This window comes from Microcebus murinus, chromosome 16, assembly GCF_040939455.1.
Source record: "Microcebus murinus isolate Inina chromosome 16, M.murinus_Inina_mat1.0, whole genome shotgun sequence".
NCBI classification, from domain to species: domain Eukaryota; kingdom Metazoa; phylum Chordata; class Mammalia; order Primates; family Cheirogaleidae; genus Microcebus; species Microcebus murinus.
This window is the reverse complement of record NC_134119.1, coordinates 22,122,315-22,141,503: the sequence shown is the minus strand read 5'-3', so window position 1 is coordinate 22,141,503 and position 19,189 is coordinate 22,122,315. Positions and strand designations below refer to the sequence as shown.

General features: G+C 40.2%; 1 protein-coding gene and 1 non-coding gene across 3 annotated transcripts in view; both read left to right on the top strand.

Annotated features, from left to right (window-relative positions):
• The window catches only part of PLCB1 (phospholipase C beta 1), a 669,260-nt gene that overhangs the window by 614,149 nt on the left and 35,922 nt on the right, over positions 1–19,189 (top strand). The window lies entirely within an intron of this gene.
• Positions 1,111–1,308, top strand: LOC142861470 (small nucleolar RNA SNORA73 family). The gene has a single exon (XR_012912695.1). It is a non-coding gene; the product is annotated as a small nucleolar RNA SNORA73 family (small nucleolar RNA).

Sequence of the window (19,189 nt, the reverse complement as noted above, 5' to 3'; positions counted from 1 at the left end):
AAAACAGAGTCCTAGCTTCACTTTGTTTCACATCTGGAGGATGTGAAATGTAAGGCAGTAACAGACATGTGAGTAGGAGTGAGAATTCTAGAAGTCCTGGGAGAGGGTTCCAGTCAGAGGGAAGAACAGGTGCAGCTGCCTCGAAGCAAAAGGAGCATTGGAAGATCTGAAAAAAGTCAATTACAAGAAAAAGAGATGGGACTGGGGGAGAGAATGGGGCCAGAGCATGCAAGACCATTGCAAGAAGCATAAAAAACTTAGAGCTATTCAGAAGACAATGGCAGGCGTTGAAGGGCATGATCCAATTTCCGTTTTAGCAGAATCTCTTTTAAGTGTGACGTGGAGAATGAATTGGAGAGGGAAACCAGGAAAACAGTTAGGAGGCTACTCCTATAATCCATAAAATGGTGATATTCTGCTTTATGTCCCTGAGAAGAAAGCATAAGTAAGGTCCACCCAATTCACTTTTGGTATGATAAGAATATTCCCAGCCAAGGATTAAGGAAGATAAAAGAATGAGGACCATAAACTCATTACTTCATTTTCTTTTATGTTTCAAATCAAGTACCATTTCTGAAGAAAGCTAAACTTTATAGTTGTTTTAAAAATAAGATGAGTCCATGAGAACCTACTGAATATGAGTGTCCATGTATTAATTGCAGTAAAATCTGTCCAAAGGTTGGCATCAGTATATCTAGGCAGGAGATATATTCTAGCCCAGATTTTGTATGGATGATACAGGGAGTCCCAGAATCCCCCACGTGTCAGATATTAGAACCCTTAGAAGCAGCTCATCTTCACAGGTAGAGGCCTCCACTGCTATCAGAGCCTCTTACAGCTGCTCCCAGCATCCGGGGCAAGAGAAGAAGGCAGCCCTGCTGTTTCTATGTCCCACACATCTTTTTGCTACATGATGGACAGCCACATCGGGTTTCAATTAGCATCTTGACCACAGGTTAAACAGGGACCCTTTTTTTATCTCATTTACTTATTTAAAAATTTTTCTAAACTTTCTGCTTTTAGGTCTAATTGCATCATGTGGCCTTGGCTTACGGTGTCTTAGGGTCATGAATATGAAGGTCCAGGCATTATAAAAGATTAAGGTCTGAGTCTGTGAATATTCTCCAAGAGGTCACTCTCCCCGGACTCTGTGCAAGTGGCACAGGGGGGGCACAGGGCTCTGCCCCACAATGTTCAGTCTCTTTCTACAACATGGGAGATGAAGCCGGACTTCATGTCTGTGCCTGCATATTCCTGAAACTTCTCAGGGTCTTGTTGACTGAGGAGACAAGCATGGAGGAAAAGGCCCTCTAGAGCACCCAATCTGGATTGAAATTTGTCTTGTGTTTTTAAGAGAAATTTGCTTTTATATGATTTTACTGCATTGATAAAGTTTTTAAAAAGAGTGGAGTCCATCACACACCTTAGATATTGACATGTTGCATAAATCCCACCTATTTCCTTTATCGTAATGTGCCTCCTTTTACTGAAAGCTAATCCCCCAAATAAAAAAAAGTTCAAATGGTCATTTTTTTTTGATAAATTAATTTTTTGAAATAAATGTTACAAATACTTCCCCATTTTTTTCAGTTAATGTTTAATTTTCAAGAGGTTTTTAAAGGCAGGATCAGACTTATGGACTCACTCAGTAGATATTACTTGCCACTGGTATATGACCATTTAATAGAAATTTTATTGGCGTAGGGATGTTAAAGACTGAGACTTAAGTGGTTCCACTTCTAAAAGCAAAAAAGAAACTATTACTGGAGGTAATAAAATTTAGTGGTCTTAAAATTTAAGTAGAACACTTGTTTATACTTAGGCAGGGAGATGGAGAGTTACATAGGATAAATTGCAGAACACTTGGTCCTGAATCCTGCCCATTATAATACTTTAAACAAATTAAATTTAATTTAAAAGTTTTAGGCCTCGTGAATGTCAGGGGAAGGTGAAAATGCAGTCATGGAATACAGAGACTAGCATGAGAAAAAAAAGAGCCAGAAATTCTGAACTCGGATCTTTTCTCATATCCTTGTGCTGCGTCATTGCTTGAAAGATGACCCTGATGACCGCTGCTGTTTTTAAAAACTTGAGTGCCAAGTGCAGGGTATTTCCTTTCCATGGCTTAGAGCACATGATAGCTCCTGAGCCAGATTATAAGAATCCCTGGGATAAGATTATGACAAATGAGACGAAAGAATCAGAATCGAAAGCCTGACCCGCAGATGACTCTACTGTCTAAAGAACACATTTGATCTTACTTTCAGCACGTGGCCTCCTGAGAAAAGATTCTGAGTATAATAAGTAACTGTTTTAGACTTTACCAGGCGGATCCATTCCAGTCCTTAGGGAACCCCAAGCAGGTTTAGTTATCTTGATGACAAAGGCCCACATTCCTCAGACAGTACCCCATGGTGGCAGCTGCATGACACTATCAAGGGCTGTCATTGTGGAATCATAGAAAACTCCAACTTTTTAACATAACTATAATGGATTGAGTGGTGGTCCCCCCAAAATTATGTCCTCATCCTAATTCCCGGAACCTGTCAATGTTACCTTATTTGGAAAACAAAAAAAAAATGCCTTTAAAGATGTAACTAAGGTAAGGATTTTGCAATGAGGGGATCATCCTGGTTTATTCAGGTGGGCTTAACCCAATGCCGTGTCCTTACACGAGAGAGGCAGTGAGGCCATTTCACACAGACAGAAAAGGAGACACTGTGACCACAGAGGCACAGATTGGAGTGGTGCCAGCCCAGGTCGGGGAATGCCAGCAGCTACTAGGAGCTGGAAGAAGAAAGGAACCAATTCTCCCAAGGGAGTGTGTCCTGCTGCCACCTTGATTTCAGACTTCTGGCCTGAAGAACTGTGAGAAAATAAATTTTCTATTGTTTTAAGCAATCCAATTTTCAGTAAGTTGTTCTAGCAACCACAAGAAACTAATACGCTAACAGTGGATTCTGTTTCCTACATTTATGGATTGATCAAAGGACTTTTTCCTTTCCATGCTCTTGCACATCCTTCCAGAATGGTCTCTGTGGCAGTTAGTACAGACTATTGCAACCACATTTCCTGTGGTCTGTGTGTGTGAAATCTGTGGAGCTCAGAAGAAAATATCTGATTAAAAGCAACTCTTGAACTAGCACATTTCTTTCTTCTCAAGTTCATCCATTTGAAAAGTATTTATTGAGCATCTAGTATGTGCCAGGTATCGTTCTGCATGTTGGGGATATGGTAGGGGGGAGGAATGGACAAAAATCCATACTCCCATGGAGTTTTCATAGGCAAACAATAAGTTAAATAAAGAAGTAAAATTATAGCATGTTGGATGGTAGCAAAAACTACAGAGAAAATTAAAGGAAGAAGAAGGAATAGGGAGTAGAAGTTTTCTACTCTTAATTGGATGGTTAGGGAAGGCTTTACTGAGAAGGTGATCTTCAGGAGGAAGGCATGAAGCCAGTACATAGACTTAATCATCACAGGAGAGCAGTTGAGCAACCTGTGAGATATCTATGGAGAGAGCTTCCTAGACGGAGTGAGTTTTAAGAGCCAAAGTTGGATGACAAGGCAGCCTGTGCAGGAGGGACAGAGACCCAGCAGAGAAGAGTAGCAGATAAGTTCAGAGAAGTCTTAGGGGGAAGCTGGTGGCAGACCTGGCTGTCCATGGCAATGGCTTTTGTGGGCTTTTTGATACTTTGTTGGATTTATTTCAGAGCGTCTGTATTTGTCATCTTCTTTTCTTTTCATGGGTATTTCTTCCAAGTATACCCATGAAGTCCTTATTTTAAGTCCCTAACCACAGGCTTTAGGGATCTATACTATACAAAAAGTGCTTCATCAAATTCTATTATGACTTATTTATGGAGATCTGCTCACTCACACACACAGAGAATTCCGTGCATGTCTTGTGTGACTAGCCTGTCCTGAGTATTCATGGGGTGAATTCATTCATGGACTTCGAGTTGGTCTGTCTGCAGTGGCCCTGCACCTGCATACAGGCTGGCTGTGGAACCAGCTTACGACTGTTTATGTTTTATAAACTGCATAATAGGTTTAATACCCTCTCTGTAAATGTTTAATGATTTCCGTCTCAGAGGGCGCAGGAAATAGTCCGGAGCACACACTCTGCCTTAAAATGACTGACAAGGCACTGGGTCAGTTAGCTTTCACTGTACAACAAACCACCTCAAAACTTAGTGACCCGAAACAATAACCATATGTTCTTACTGACAAGTCTGTGGGTCAGCTGGGCCTGTGGATTTGGGATGGGCTCAGTAATCTCAGCTGGTCTTAGTCAGACGTCTGTGTACAGCTGCCAGATCAGCTGAAGTCTGGCTGGTTGAGGATGGCCTCACCCACCTGTCTGGCAGCTGGCTGGCTGGCAGTTGGGACAGTGGGAGTGACTGGACCCTGTGTCCCTCGTCTTCCATCAGGCTAGTCCAGGCTTGCCCAAAAGCAGAAGCATACAGACATCTTGAGGTCCAAGCTCAATCCTGGCATATTGTCACTTCTACCACATTCTACTGTCCAAAGCAAATCCCAAGGCCAGCCCACATTCAAGAGGCAGGAAATAGATTCTAAGTCTTCATGGGAGGAGCTGAAAATCAACTGTAGCCATCTTTTCAATCTCTACATAGTATGATCATTAATTTTATGTATCAACTTGACTGAGACACAAGGTGCCCAGACATTTGGTCTGAGACTGAAGGCCTGAGAACCAGGAGAACCAATGAAGTAAGTACACACACAGACACACACACACACACACACACACACACACACACACACCCCTAATCATCTCTGTCTCTCTGGAAAACCATGACTAATCCAGATTTTTGTACCAAAGTGATTCTAGAGAAACAGAATTTTAAGGATATGTTTTCTGAATTGATTCTGAGGTTCCCAGCATTGGCTTTCTCATCTGATTAGATTTAAAGATACTAATGACTTTATTTCTATTAGTAAAGAGAGCACTGACAGTCCATGGTGCTCCAGCAATAGAGATACACAAAATGTCACCATTGGATGGACCTAACCAGCCACTTACAAGAAGAAAAGATCTGGATGAGTATGTATATGATGATTTTTGAACACGTAGGTGAAATAACAAGTTCAGTGTGACTGGCCCAGTAGATCCTATTGTCATTGAACAAAGTGGAGAAAGAAAAGGATGAGCTCAGCTCAGGGATTTGAATTCCCAGGCCAAACACCACATCAGTGATCTGAGAGATGGCATTGGGACATGTGCCCTCAGGGAGACCCTTATCTCCCATAGCCTCAGGGCTGAGGTCTCTGAAAATCCAATGCAGAGTCTCACCCTGCAACTGGCTAAAACACAACACAAATTGAGCTCTCAAACTCGCACAGTGTCTACCGAAGTGAGGGCGTTGATTATGAAGGACTAGGATCCTGAAAGTTGGAATGGGGATGTGTGGGAAGACCCTGATGAAGCTGGGGACATTGAGCCCCAAATTATCATAACGGTTCATTGTCAGTGGAAGAGGCCTCTCCACTCCTTTCAAAGGTGATTAACCCCGCATCAGCTGAGGAGACTCTAAGGGCCTCCCTGCAGGCAGCTGCCTTGCAAAATGGCATGGAGTCTCCTCAGGACCCACTCATACCACCCTTCTTTAATTCTAGACCCATTACATTCCAGTCCCAGCAAGCCCCTGAAGGTGGGCTATAAAGTTTATAACCCATGAGGAGGTATGCTGCACTACAAAAGAACTACTTAAGTTTTCTAATTTATACAGAGAGAAATCTGGGAGATATGGGAGAGAATGGATATTAAGAGTATGAGATAATGGTAGATGGAACATTAAGTTGAATCAGGCTGAATTTATTGATATAGGCTCATTAAGCAGAGAGCCTACCTTTTATTTTGCAGCTCAGGGATTTAGAAAGGGCTGTAATAATTTGTCAGTTGGATGAAACATGGACCAAAACGTGGCCCACAGTGGACAAGCTGGAAATGCCAGACCTGCCTTCGTTTAATGTAGAGGAAGGGATTAAATGACTTAGGGAGATTGGAATGTTAGGGTGGATTTGTCATTTAAGACTGACTCACCCACACTGGGATGGTCTAGAAGACATAACTTTCACCTCAACTGTGAGACATAAATAGATGAGGGATTCGTGGTGTCTTTGTAGAGCTCTGTATCACTCTTCTCTGTAGGCAAGACCTTACAGTGGGAACTGTAGTCACTGCTTGGGAAACCTGAATGCAGTGGGAACAATTGGATCTTAGTGTGGCAGGGGCCAAGTGGCAACACGCAACCACCAAGGCAAGGTGGGCGTGGGTACCGTGATGAACAGCAGAGTCATGCAGCTATCAAAATAGCTGATTCCTGCAGAATCATGGCATGGGCTAGTTGATCCTTGTGTTCCTAGAAGTGAAATAGATAGGAAACCTACTCAATTCTTATTTGATCTGTATAAGAAGAAAAATTAAGTTAAATTTTGAAAATGTCTTACCTGAATCATAAAAACAGAATAACATCCCCTCAAACAATTCTCACTCTTGAGCCAGTTTGCACACCTAGAACCTCTTCAGTGAAGGGGAGGCTGAGTTTCTTTGAGGAGAAAGTCATGTGCACTACTGAAAATCTATACTATTAATCTTTCTATCTTACTCCCAGCCTTCTCCACATGGACCTATGGCCTTTTCCCAGGGTAACTGTGCTTTGAGGAAAGGGAAATAATCAGATTTGTGGGGGCTTATTGAACACTGGCTCTGAACTTACGCCAATTCCAGAAGACTCAAAACATCTATGTGGTCCACCAGTCAGAGTAGGGGCTTATAGAGGTCAGGTGAACAACAGAGTTTTAGCACAGATTCATCTCACAATTGACCGAGTGGGTCCCGAATCCTGTGGTTATGGATGAGTTTGGGGACCCAGTTCTAGAATGTATACTTCGAATAGATCTACTCTGTAGCTGGCAGAATCCCCACATGGCTTCCCTGACTTGTGGGGTGAGGGCTATTATGGTGGGAAAGGCCAAGTGGAAACCACTAGACCTACTTCTTCCTAGGAAAACTATAAACCAAAAGCAATACACATTCCTGCAGGATGGCAGAGATTAGGCTAAGAACTTGAAAGATGCAGGGGGTGGTGATTACCACCATATTACCATTCAACTTGTGTGCCCCGTGTGGAAGACAGAAGGATCTTCGAGAGTAACAGTGGAAAGTTTAACCAGGTGATGAGTCCCATTGCAGCTGCTGTACTAGATGTGGTTTCATTGCTCGAGTAAATTAGCACATCTCTGGTACCTGGTATGCAGCTATTGATCTGGCAAATGCCTTTCTCTCCACGCTTGTCAGTAAGTCCCCCAGAAACAGTTTGCTTTCAGCTGGCAGGGCCAGCAATACACCTCAGGGGCATATCAGCTCTCCAGCGCTATGTTACAATTTAGTTCATAGGGGTCTTGACATCAATGACATCATTACATCAATGACAGTACCTGATTAGATCTAGTGAGCAAGAAGAAGAAACTATTCTGGACTTAGTGGTAAGATATTTGCATGTCAGAGGGTGGGAAATAAATCTGACAAAAGTTCAGGGACCTTCTACCTCAGCGAAATTTCTAGGAGTTCAGTGGTATGGGACAAGTAGAGACATCCCTTCTAAGGTGAAGGGTAAATTGTTGCATCTGGCCCCTCCTACAACCAAAGAAGAGGTATCATGCCTAGAGGTCTTTCTGGATTTTTGAGGCACCATGATCCTCATTTGGGTGTATTACTCTTGTCTATTTACTGAGTACCCCAAAAGCTGCTAGTTCTGAGTGGAGCCCAGAACAAGTGAAGGGTCTATAACGGGTCCAGGCTACTGTACAAACTGCTCTGCCACTTGGGCCATATGACCCAGAAGATCCAGTGGTGTCTAGGTTTAATATTATGTGTCATGTACCAATAAACCCGGGAAGTAGATATTAACATAACCACCATCATCCCCCCACATACACCCCTGCAAATGAAGAAATGAAGACTTCAAAGCAGTTAAGTGACTGGTCACACAATACACAGGTAATAGAACCAGGCATCAAACATAATAACAACAGACTCCAAAGCCTACATATCTGCTTTTAATCTTTCAATTAGATTTCTTTAGTATTCTTAAGATAAATGCTTGTGGCATTGACTGCAAAATATTCAGGGCTGATTTATGTGTTGTTGGGTTTTTTGGGTTTTTTTTTTTTTTTACATATCTTCCCCCATGTTCTATTCACATGTCATAGAACCACTGAAAATTCTTCTCTGGCATTTGCTGTGGGGCTGACAGGGCCCCTGAGTCCTGTCTCACAGACTATACTGAAGCAGCACTAATGGGTGTCCTCCTGGATAAGCCAAGCCTTAGCACCGTCCTGCACTTTGGTCACCCAACCTGGAAATATAATAGGGCGAGCTTCTAAAGACAGAAGGGCATAGTCCCTACTTTTAGTTCACTTGTAATCTCAGTAGGGTGATATAACCAAGTGGAATGAAGAGATGAGATGAGATAAGGCCTAGCCCATGTGGGATGGGCCATAGGTAGACAAACTCTAGGGAAAGAGTGATTGCTCTAAGGAAGTTACACAAGGGAGAGGACAGTGTGAGTTGGGTGGAAAAGGATGAGTTAGGTCTTGCAAGAGGCCTGGAAAAGGTGGAATGTCTGTAGAGGGACTGGCTTGAGCAAATTGTCCCAGACAAGCCATGAACTCTCTTTCTTTGAATGTTCTAAGCTTTCATAACTTCACCAAAACTTTGACCAGCATGCCTTTTTTGGAGGCAATGACTTCACAAATTCTATAAGAGTAAATTCAACACAGAACCCTACATTGATTCCATTTTCTCTTTTAATTTGGTAGAGACCCCTTTCAGACTGAATTTCATCCACAATAATGTGACCTGAGCCACCCATCGTACTGAACAATCAACCCCCTCTTTTTAAGTTTGAAATCAGCTTTTATTTTAGAGGCAGGCATAGCATCATGCCACATTTAAAAGTGAAAAAAAAAATTAATAAAACATACTCCATCAGCATTTTCTATGATTGCAACCTACATGTAGAAGTAGCCCGCTGTTATCTCACAAGGCAGTTTCTTTAAAGTGTGTGAGTAGTGGCTATTAAGTCATTTTATGGAGTCATTTCTAAAACCAGATGCTTTGTCACTGTTACCTTAATTACCTTTAGCTATGGCTGTATCTTAAAGAACAGAACCCTTTATGGTGACTATTATAAATACAGACAGATTATTTTTTTCCCTTGTGGGAATGATGAGGCTAATTTGTTTGCCTTTTTCCTTCTAAAACAGATCTTGATGAAAAGGAAACCAGTACAATCATAGTAATTGAGATCAACAGTTCTCTTAATTCCAGGTTCAGTTGGATCTCAAGTTTTTTGTGCCTTTCTGCCTCTATCCTTCCATAAGCAAATCCTTTTGCTGGCAACGGGTAAATATGTGCATGCAACTCCTGACTTATAATCTCTACTCTTACACTTGTGATAATTGATATTAAAATTATAATTCCAGGGTAAATGCCAATGAAGGACGTAAACTCTGAACCATGCAGGCCACGATTTCTGTCAGTTGTGTTTGGGGGCAGGGGGCTTGTCAGACTCTGTAGTTCTAAATTCCAGTTCTCAAGTGACTCTGATCTCATGGCCTTGCTGTATGGGTCACATTTGTGGTAACATCTTGGAGTCATTTCATAGAAATGCTGAACTTTTTTGGAGGGGCCTTACCTTAATTCTTTAACTTTGTGTAAAGAAGCTAGATATTTGATGTGTTCTCTGTTTGGAGGTAATAAGGAAGTAAATGGAAATAAAACATTAACATTGTCTAACTTCTATCATCGTATTGATACCCTTTGTCTATAGTTTTGAAAGCATCTTGGCTTATGTGGCCACTATTACAAATGGCAACAAAAAAAAATTGGGGTAAAACAAGGAAATGATGTCATCATCATAAAATAGAAAGAGATTTAACTACAGCAAATGCCATGTTTTGCATTATTATAAAAGCCTGGCAGAATGGTCAGGACCAGTTTACTCAAGCACAGGGATAAGCAGTCAGTAAAAATGCTTACATAGAAAGTGCATGAATATATCTTTAATATGAATTTTTAATATTTGATCAAGTTTGGTGGCTTTTGTCAACCTTATATCAAACAGTCAGAATTATTTATTGTTATTGTTTCCTGCTAATGATTACTAATCTTGATGTTTTATAAGTCCAGCCTTACAATTTATTCAGAAGTGTGGTTTTGGACTACATAAAGTGTTTCATGGCAATGCAAAGTCTTTTCCTGAATTGTTTTGTTTTATTTCATTTTGAACTGAAGAGTTTATGTGGATTCAGTATTTAACAGGTTTTTATTCATGGACTTGATAGTTAAATGATGTGAGGATAACAACAGGCCAAAATATAAATGAGAAGAAATTGTGTATTTTGAATATATATTCTTTAGTTAATGTTAACACCTTGAGTTTAAAAGCTATCAGGAAACATACAAAATCTTCTGAAATGAAACTGAGTATTTGAACTTAGAGAATGACAATATTTCACCTATTTGTGTTTTACCAAGTTTTGAATAATCATGACTTTGTGGCATCATCTAGACAGAAATTTTGAGGAACTGCTACACTCTAAGTATACAGAACGCCTGTAAGGTAGTATGTAGCATTGCCTGGCTTTGGCAGATTTCATTTTTGTGAAAATTAAAGTTATGCATTGGTAACCCAATGGCTTTTACTTTCATGCTAGAACAAAATTAAATATAAGGCCAGTAGGTTAGGGCAGTGGCATGTAAACTTTTCAATTTTATGCTCCTAAAAAATTTAGCACCACCCCCTCATGATAGGCAAATTCATTTATTCACTCATTTGTACATTATAGGTATTAAACTAACAGATACATTCATTATAAGTGAATGTATAATATATAAATATATTTTTAAATTATGATGAAATAAAGGTAACAAAAAGGATAAAGATGAAAATAATGTTTTATGCTATTTGTTAATGATTCAAACAATCCTTTGCTCTCAAATGAGAGCACATGTGTTTGAATAAACTTCATTTTTCAAAATTCTTGGTTTAACACTTTGATATAGAAATCTAAAAATCTGATCCTAAGTTTAAAATTTTTTTTTTTTAATGCTTGGTTTTAATGACTTTCCCTGCTAGGGAAAAAAAAGGTTCCTCACGGAGATTTGATAGTTGAAATGAAAGAAGTTCATCCTTTGTGGTGGTTACTGTGTCATTATGCTCCTTTTATTCAATCCCATCTATCAATTACAAAGGTTTGGCTTTTTGATGGATGCTTAATTTTTAAGTGTTCTGCAAATTACAATGATTTTCCACTTTCATTAACATGATATACACTTAAGGCAAGGTTCATTGTTAGCTGTAAAGGAAGGTAAATCCACACTTCAAATAGTCTTCTTAATGATATTACTTTTTAAACCGATTCTCCTGTGATATCTGATTATTCATTCACCTCAACATGTAGGAAAAGAGGAAATGTCAACTCTGCCAGTCTCCTTTTGTTTACCGCTGGTGTAATTGTTGATATGGCTGGTTTCCATGTCTTTGCAGAAATTTAGTCCATAGGTGAGGTTTTGTTTGGCTAACGTTTGTTTGGCTATGCTATAAGTATACAGAACTCCTGTAAGGTAGTATTTAGGATCCCCTGGCTTTGGCAGATTTCATTTTTGTGAAAATTAAAGTTATGCATTGGTAACCCAATGGCTTTTACTTTCATGCTAGAACAAAATTAAATATAAGGCCAGTAGATTAGGGCAGTGACATGTAAACTTTTCAATTTTATGCTCCTAAAAAATTGAGCACCACCCCCCCATGATAGGCAAATTCATTTATTCACTCATTTTGTACATTATAGATATTAAACTAACACATACATTAATTTATCTACATAAAGTAGCCTCTAAATTCACTTAACCTGGGCTTATATGAACTGAATGTGTTGCAGCAAGCTGAAAGTCACCATATAAACAAAACCATCACTGTCCCACCCCCTCAAGGTGTTTCACTCATGTCTTTCCTCCAAGGCCTGGAGCACTATAAGGCACTCATAACCATCTAACACAATAATGTGGCACCAGTGTCAAAATTTATAATAGGTGTGAGTGAAGCTAATTGCTCTTACAAGTGGAAATTCTAGTATTCTTTTCCTATATTCCCATACTGGATCACCTTTCCAGTTATCCCCTGATCATATACTGCCTCTTTGGAGACTATAGGTTTAAGGAACTAGATCACTTTTTTTCTCCCTAATTAAACAGATTGTGAGTACTTTGGGTAACTAGTGAGTTCCCGTATTTTGGAGGCAGGAAAGATACTGAGAGTCCCCATGTTGTAAGCATTATCTCTTCAAACATATTTCAGCATATTAGATCTGTCAATTTTTGTTTCATATAGTTTGAAGGTATAATTATTAGGTGCATATATGTTTAGTATTGTTATGTTTCTCAGTTAAATTGATCTTTTTATCATTATGAAATGTCCTTCCTTTATCTTCTTGCCTTAAATTAATGCTGTCTGATCCAGTAGTCACTAGCCATGTACCGATTGAAATTAAATTAATTAAAGAAAAATTAAACAATTCAGTCCCTCCTTTGTACTGGTCACATTTCAATTGCTTAACAGCTGCATGTGGCTAGTGGCTAATCATGGCATCGCACAGAGAACATTTACATCATCACAGAAAGTTCTGTTGGGCAGGGCTGCCTTCAAACTACTTTATCTGATATTAAAACGACCACATCAGGGCTGTTTTTTTTTTGAGGGAGGTGTTGACAATTGTATGGAGAATTAAATAAATCCATAGTCAAAGATTTTTAACACAACCCTTTCTGTTACTAAAAGAATAATCAAGAGGAAAAAAAGAAAAGTGATCACTAAGAACACAGAGGATTTGAATAACCAATATAAAACAATTCATGAACTTAATATATTACATTTAATAATTATACAATACATATTCATGTAAGTATGCATTGAAAATTTACCAACATAGACTATGTGGTAGGTCATAAAGCAAGTCTTAAGACTTCAAATTACTGAAATTATGCAGAGTATGTTCTTTGGTCATACTGGAATTAAGTTAGTATCAGTAACAGGAAAATAACTAGAAAACCCCCAAATATTTATAAATAAACACTAGGCTTCTAAATAACTAATGGGTAAAAAAAAAAAAAGGTTAAAACAAGAACATATTTTGAAGTGAACAAAAATGAAAATACAACATACTAAAACAACATATAATGGGCAAAACTTACACAGTGTTTGAAGGAAAGTGCATAGCTTTAAATGAATGTATCAAAAAAGAAGGATGAATATCAATGCTCTAAGCTTTCATCTCAAGAAACTAGAAAAGAAACCACATATTAAACTCAGAAAAATTAGAAAGAAGGAAATAATGAAAAATGAGAGCAGAAATCAGCAAAATAGAAAGCAGACAACAATAGAGAAAATCCACAAGGCTAAAAGTTTGGTTTATTCACCTGAAAAGATTAATAAAATTGATAACCCCCCTTACAAGACTGATTCCTGTCTCATGAATTTAATTGCATGTGTTGTCCAGATAAAAGTTTACTTTGGCCGGGCGTGGTGGCTCACGCCTGTAATCCTAGCACTTTGGGAGGCCAAGGCAGGCGGATTGCTCAAGGTCAGGAGTTCGAAACCAGCCTGAGCGAGACCCCGTCTCTACCAAAAATAGAAATAAATTAATTGACCAACTAAAAATATATATACAAAAAATTAGCCGGGCATGGTGGCGCATGCCTGTAGTCCCAGCTACTCGGGAGGCTGAGGCAGTAGGATCGCTGAGCCCTGGAGACTGAGGTTGCTGTGAGCCAGGCTGACGCCACGGCACTCACTCTAGCCTGGGCAACAGAGTGAGACTCTGTCTCAAAAAAAAAAAAAAAAAAGTTTACTTTGGAACTATAATTTGCTAAATTTCCATCCAAGTCAATTCTCTTTCCATTATACCAAGGTTTTTAAAGTCTGCTTTTCATCAGTTTAATTGAATTTCAACGACAAGAGCATAATCAAGATAACAAAAGTGCCGAGGAAAAGCAAATCTGAGAATATGTAGAGCACCGGGGACATTACATTTAAAATAAGTTTTTTTAAGGGCCTCAGTGGACAATGTGGGGAGACAAAAACATTTTAATAATTTTTTTTAAAAAATGAAAAATAGCTTCTCTTTTATTTCATCTTTCAAAAAGATAGAATATGACTGACAGAGCAGAAGGCACACCTGGCTGCCAAGTCTCCCTACAGGGGAAGCATAGATTGTTGAAGACACACAGCAGGGAATATGCAACTCCATAATCATGAAACTCAGCAAAACTGGGCATACACAGAGGAATCACATCTATGGTTTGGATTTTGTTAGTACCATACTGGTGCAACCTCCTACTCAGTGAGTTTGAAACTTTAATGTGCATGCAAATGAGCTGGAGGTCCTATGAAAATGCACATACTAATTCAGTAGATCTGTGTGCACTTTATAACAAGTCCACCTTTAGAGTCTGACTTTATAACAAGCTCCCAGGTGACACTGATATTGCTGGTCCCTGGGTCACACTTTGGGTAGGAACATTCTAACTCAGAAGCCCAAACTAGCAGTCTAAACACCAGATCATGACAGTACTTGTTTCACCTGGCTTATGTCATGTTAATGAGCACTATGAAGAATTAGTTGCTAACATTTACAAAGTGTAAAATTTCACATAAGCATCTGAAAATTCTCTTGAAAACTGGGAAGATCTGGCCAGGGCAGGTCTGCTTCCATACCTGGCAACAGTCAGCTAGAGCAGGGTGGAGACTGTCAGCTTTAGGAAATCCACACTTTATCCTTTGCTGTAAGCCCCACCTCCATGACAAGGACACCATGCCATGACCCATCTCACTTGTTTATTTGTCTTCCTAATCTCCTTAGGCCAAAGCTCTCAACCTTAGCTAAATATTGGAGTCCGAGGAGCTTTGAGAAATACTGATGTCTGGGTTCCACTCCCAGAGATCCTGATCTAATCAGTTTGAGTGTCTGGGGTGCCCGAGCATTTGAAAAGCTCCAGATAATTCTAATATGCAGCCTAGGTTGAGGTCTTCTGTTTAAATCAATTTACTGGCACCAGCAAGATTCTCAGCCACCATCCTCAGAGATTCTGATTCAGAAGGTTAGGATCACCCACTTCCTATTATTTGTAGGATCTGAAGAAAAAGGAAATTCTCAGCCCAGGGCCTTCCAGTTTTTCTTCTCACCCCACATCCCAATCCTGTTCTTTATTGCACCATGAAGAATCTTCTGTGTATAGGCATGAACACACATCCAAGATTTGACCTTTCTACCCTTCAAACACCTACCCATAAGTCACCCTTATGTGACTTAGCCCTATGTGAAAAGACTGCAAGGTCTTCTCTCAGGAGGACTGCCCAGGGGAAGAAGACTGAGAGGGCCCAGAAAGGTACCTTAGGACTAGCTGGTTGGAAAGGGGATTTTTGGTGTCCTTGTAGTGTTTTCTGACACCAATCACTTTAACATCAGCTGGCTGTCCAATTATTTAATTCAATTTTGATACTACCTGAAGTTGGCACAGACCCCACAGCTTAAGGGTGCAGTCCCACAAGACTGCCCCCACTTCAGATGCTAGTTGCAAGTCTTGGACTGCTTGTATTTCTGACCAACCAGCTATAAGTTGAGGGTTTCCACAACACTCTCTTCAGCTTGGATAATTGCTAGAACAGCTCACAGGACTCTGGAAGGTACTTCGCTTACATTTGCATTTACAGTTTATTATGAAAGATACAATTGAATAGCCAGATGAAGAGATTCATAGGGTCTCTTAGTCTAGTTTGTGCTGCTATAACAAAATAAGTGAGGCCAGACAATTTATAAAGAACAGAAATTTATTTTCTCATAGTTCTGGAGGCTGGAAAGTCCAAGAGCAAGGCACTGGCAGGTTTGATTCTCTTCCAGGAAGAAATAATGCTGTGCCTTTACATGACAGAAGACAGAAAGGCAAGAGAGCTAAATGCTGCATGAAGCCTCTTTCTCAAGAGCCTTAATCTCATTCATAAGAAGAGCCCTCATGGCCTAATCATTTCTTAAAGGCCCACCTCTTAATATCATTACTTGGCCATTAAGTTTCAACATCCAAATTTTGGCAGGGATATATTCAGATCAGAGATAAGACAAGGTCTAGAAAAGTCACCAGAGCATGAACTCTATAGTGTTGGGGTGTGCTACCTTCCTGGCTCATGGATGTGTTCACCAGCCTGGAAGCTCTACATGATGATGTAAACTCTTGTTTAAGATTTTTTTATAGCCCAATCTCTAGCTCCCACACTGGGTCAATGAGTGGGGTTTTAGTTCCAATCCTTTAACCACTAGATCTTTATGGTGACCAGCCCCCTCCTGAGGCTATCTTGGGGCCCTATCCTAAGTCACCTTACTAGTATAAACTCACAGACGATTGAAAGGGGCTCACCATGGATAACAAAAGACACTCTTGTCACTCTGGAAATTCCAAAGGTTTTAAGAGCTCTATGCTAAGAACTGGGACAGAGACTAAATATATTTCTTATTATATCACAGCTGGGACCCCACCACTGGGGAGGCCAAGTCTCTAGATGTGCAGGAGTCATAGTCTTGTGGACTAGCCTTCCTGCCCCATTAGGAGTATGTGGGTGAAGGAAGGCCAAGGGATGGGCCCTCATTTGGACGTTTGGGATGGGACCTGGAAGTCTCATTCTAAGAGTTCCCCCCGCCTCAGTGATTCTGATACAGATTGTGTACAGGGTACACTTAGAATGACAAACTCTGCAAGAGAATGTGATTAAAAGAATAGCTTCCCCTCTTTTCTGTCTTCTGCCTAACAGTTCTAAGTACTAATCAGAGCCTAGAAGCCACAGTTGGAATGTCAAACCAGGAATTTGTCATGCTTTTGCAGATGGATCATGGTTTAGGGACTTGGAAGCCAAGCACTTAGAATCTGCAAACAGTTTGTCCCAAGAGAGGATGGCTGCAGGCTTTGAGAAAATGAGAGAGAAACTCAGCCTGGCTGTACCCTCTGCTCTCGAAGCTCTTCCTGCTGGAATGCTGTTGTCATATGTGATCTTAGAAATAGAAGAGAAGCCAAACACTCAAGTGGGCACCGCCTCAATCTGGATTTACCCCCTGAAAGTAAATCCTGCCTTAGTATTGGGATTTTGAAATAATGAAACATTTCATTGTTGAGCCCTTACTATCTGCCCAAGCCCTGAACTGTCTCCTGTAATCTCCCTCAGTACCTATGAGTCCAATTCCACCATCCTCCTTTTATGCAAAGAAACTGGGATACAGAGACTGGCCACTGACCCAAACTCATACAACTATCCGCTGGCAGAGTTAAGACATGAACCAGACAGCCTGGCCCTAGAACTCATATTCTCTAAGCCATACCTTAAACTGCCTCTTCAAAACCCGTAGGTATAAATGTGCCTAAGATTTCAAATAATTGCTGTGTGACACCCAGCAGATTTTCTTTCCCTTGACCAAAGGAGATGACGCTATGAATGTTAACGTTTGTCACAGCCAGAGCAGACCTCCTTAAGCTTCTGGGCAAACCAAGATGCTCGAAAATACACACAGGGGTAACATTTTCTATTTGTGCTTACAGATCCAGGATGTGTGCTCAGGCATTTAAGAAACTGTGTAATGTCTCTAGTTGCACCACTACTGCTCATGAATTATGGATGTACAGGAACTCCCAGAGGCAAACATTCCTGAGAAACCAGACCAGACTCCTTTTACTTGGTCAGGAAAAGATAAAAGACTAAACATCCCAGGGAAGTCGACCAGTGACTTCTTATCCTAAACATCTGAGAAAATAGGAATAAAAATTCCCCAGTTGCTATGATTTGAATGTTTGTGTCCCTCCAAAATTCATGTTGAAACATAATCCACAGTACAATAGTATTAGGAGATGGGGGCTTTAGGAGGTGATTAGGTCATGAGGGGTTTGCTCTCATGAATGGGATTAGTGCCCTTATAAGAGGTCTGTTTAGCCTTTGTTGCCCATGCACAGCATTTATACCTTCTGCCACATGAAGACACAATAAGAGGGAGCTATCTTGGGAGCAGAGAGTCAGCCCTCACTAGACACCAAATTTTCTGGCACCTTGATCTTGGACTTCCCAGCCTCCAGAACTGTGAGAAACAAGTTTCTATTATTTATAAATTATCAAGTCTAAGGTATTTTGTTACAGCAGCAGGAACAAACTGAGGCAGCAGCCTATTCCAGGAGCCTGTCTCTGATGTTCCTATTCCAACCCAAATCCATAAGCCAGAGATTGCAAACTGGTAACCTAGCTGAAATAATCAGAAGACACAATTTATTTGGCTCATATGCTGTTATAGTGCTTTTTCTCTATTATTATTTTATTTTATTTTTAAATTGGTTGCCAACTTTAAAAATCAGGAGATTTCTCCTTTAAAAAATGTTTTCTTCCTTCTTTGGAAACATTGGAAGAACTAACTACACTGGGTCTATGTTCCAGTGGACTTGGCAGCAATGAGCTGGACCTGAGGAGCGAGTTGCCCCTTTAGATGGGTTTATATGCTCCATTTAGCCACAATCACCATCATTCATTGTTGCCTTATAGCCACATACACTTCCACCAATGCTTTTTACTCTTATTCTTTACTTCTCTTCCTCCTATAGGCATTTGCATTTAATAACTGCTGTTGTTCTAGGTTCCTTGTAATTTATAATGTATGCCTTTTTTATATAAACCTTGTTCAACAGACCACACTAGTCTAGGAGATAGTCTTTGATTGAAGATCTGTATTGGGCTGCAAAATAAGTCTGAGTGCCCACCCAACCTTCAGTCCATGAGTGCCTTATTCTGGATGGAGACAAGTTGATTTTTGTATGCCAACCCTACCATATGGTGGTCGATGCCTGGAACGTTACGTTGATAAGGATTCCAAGGCCATGTAGGCTCACTCGAAGTACTGCCACACTCTGTTTACTATTTGATGCCTACCCCAATGCTGCTATCCGTCGGAAGTCATCAGCCCTGCGCTTCCATCTCCACTTCCCTTTTTCTCTGTTTGGGGCTTCCTCTCCACCTCCTCATTAGTCTGACAAAATCTGGGGTTGCTAAGTGTCATTTCTAAACTGTAGTTACTGACACTA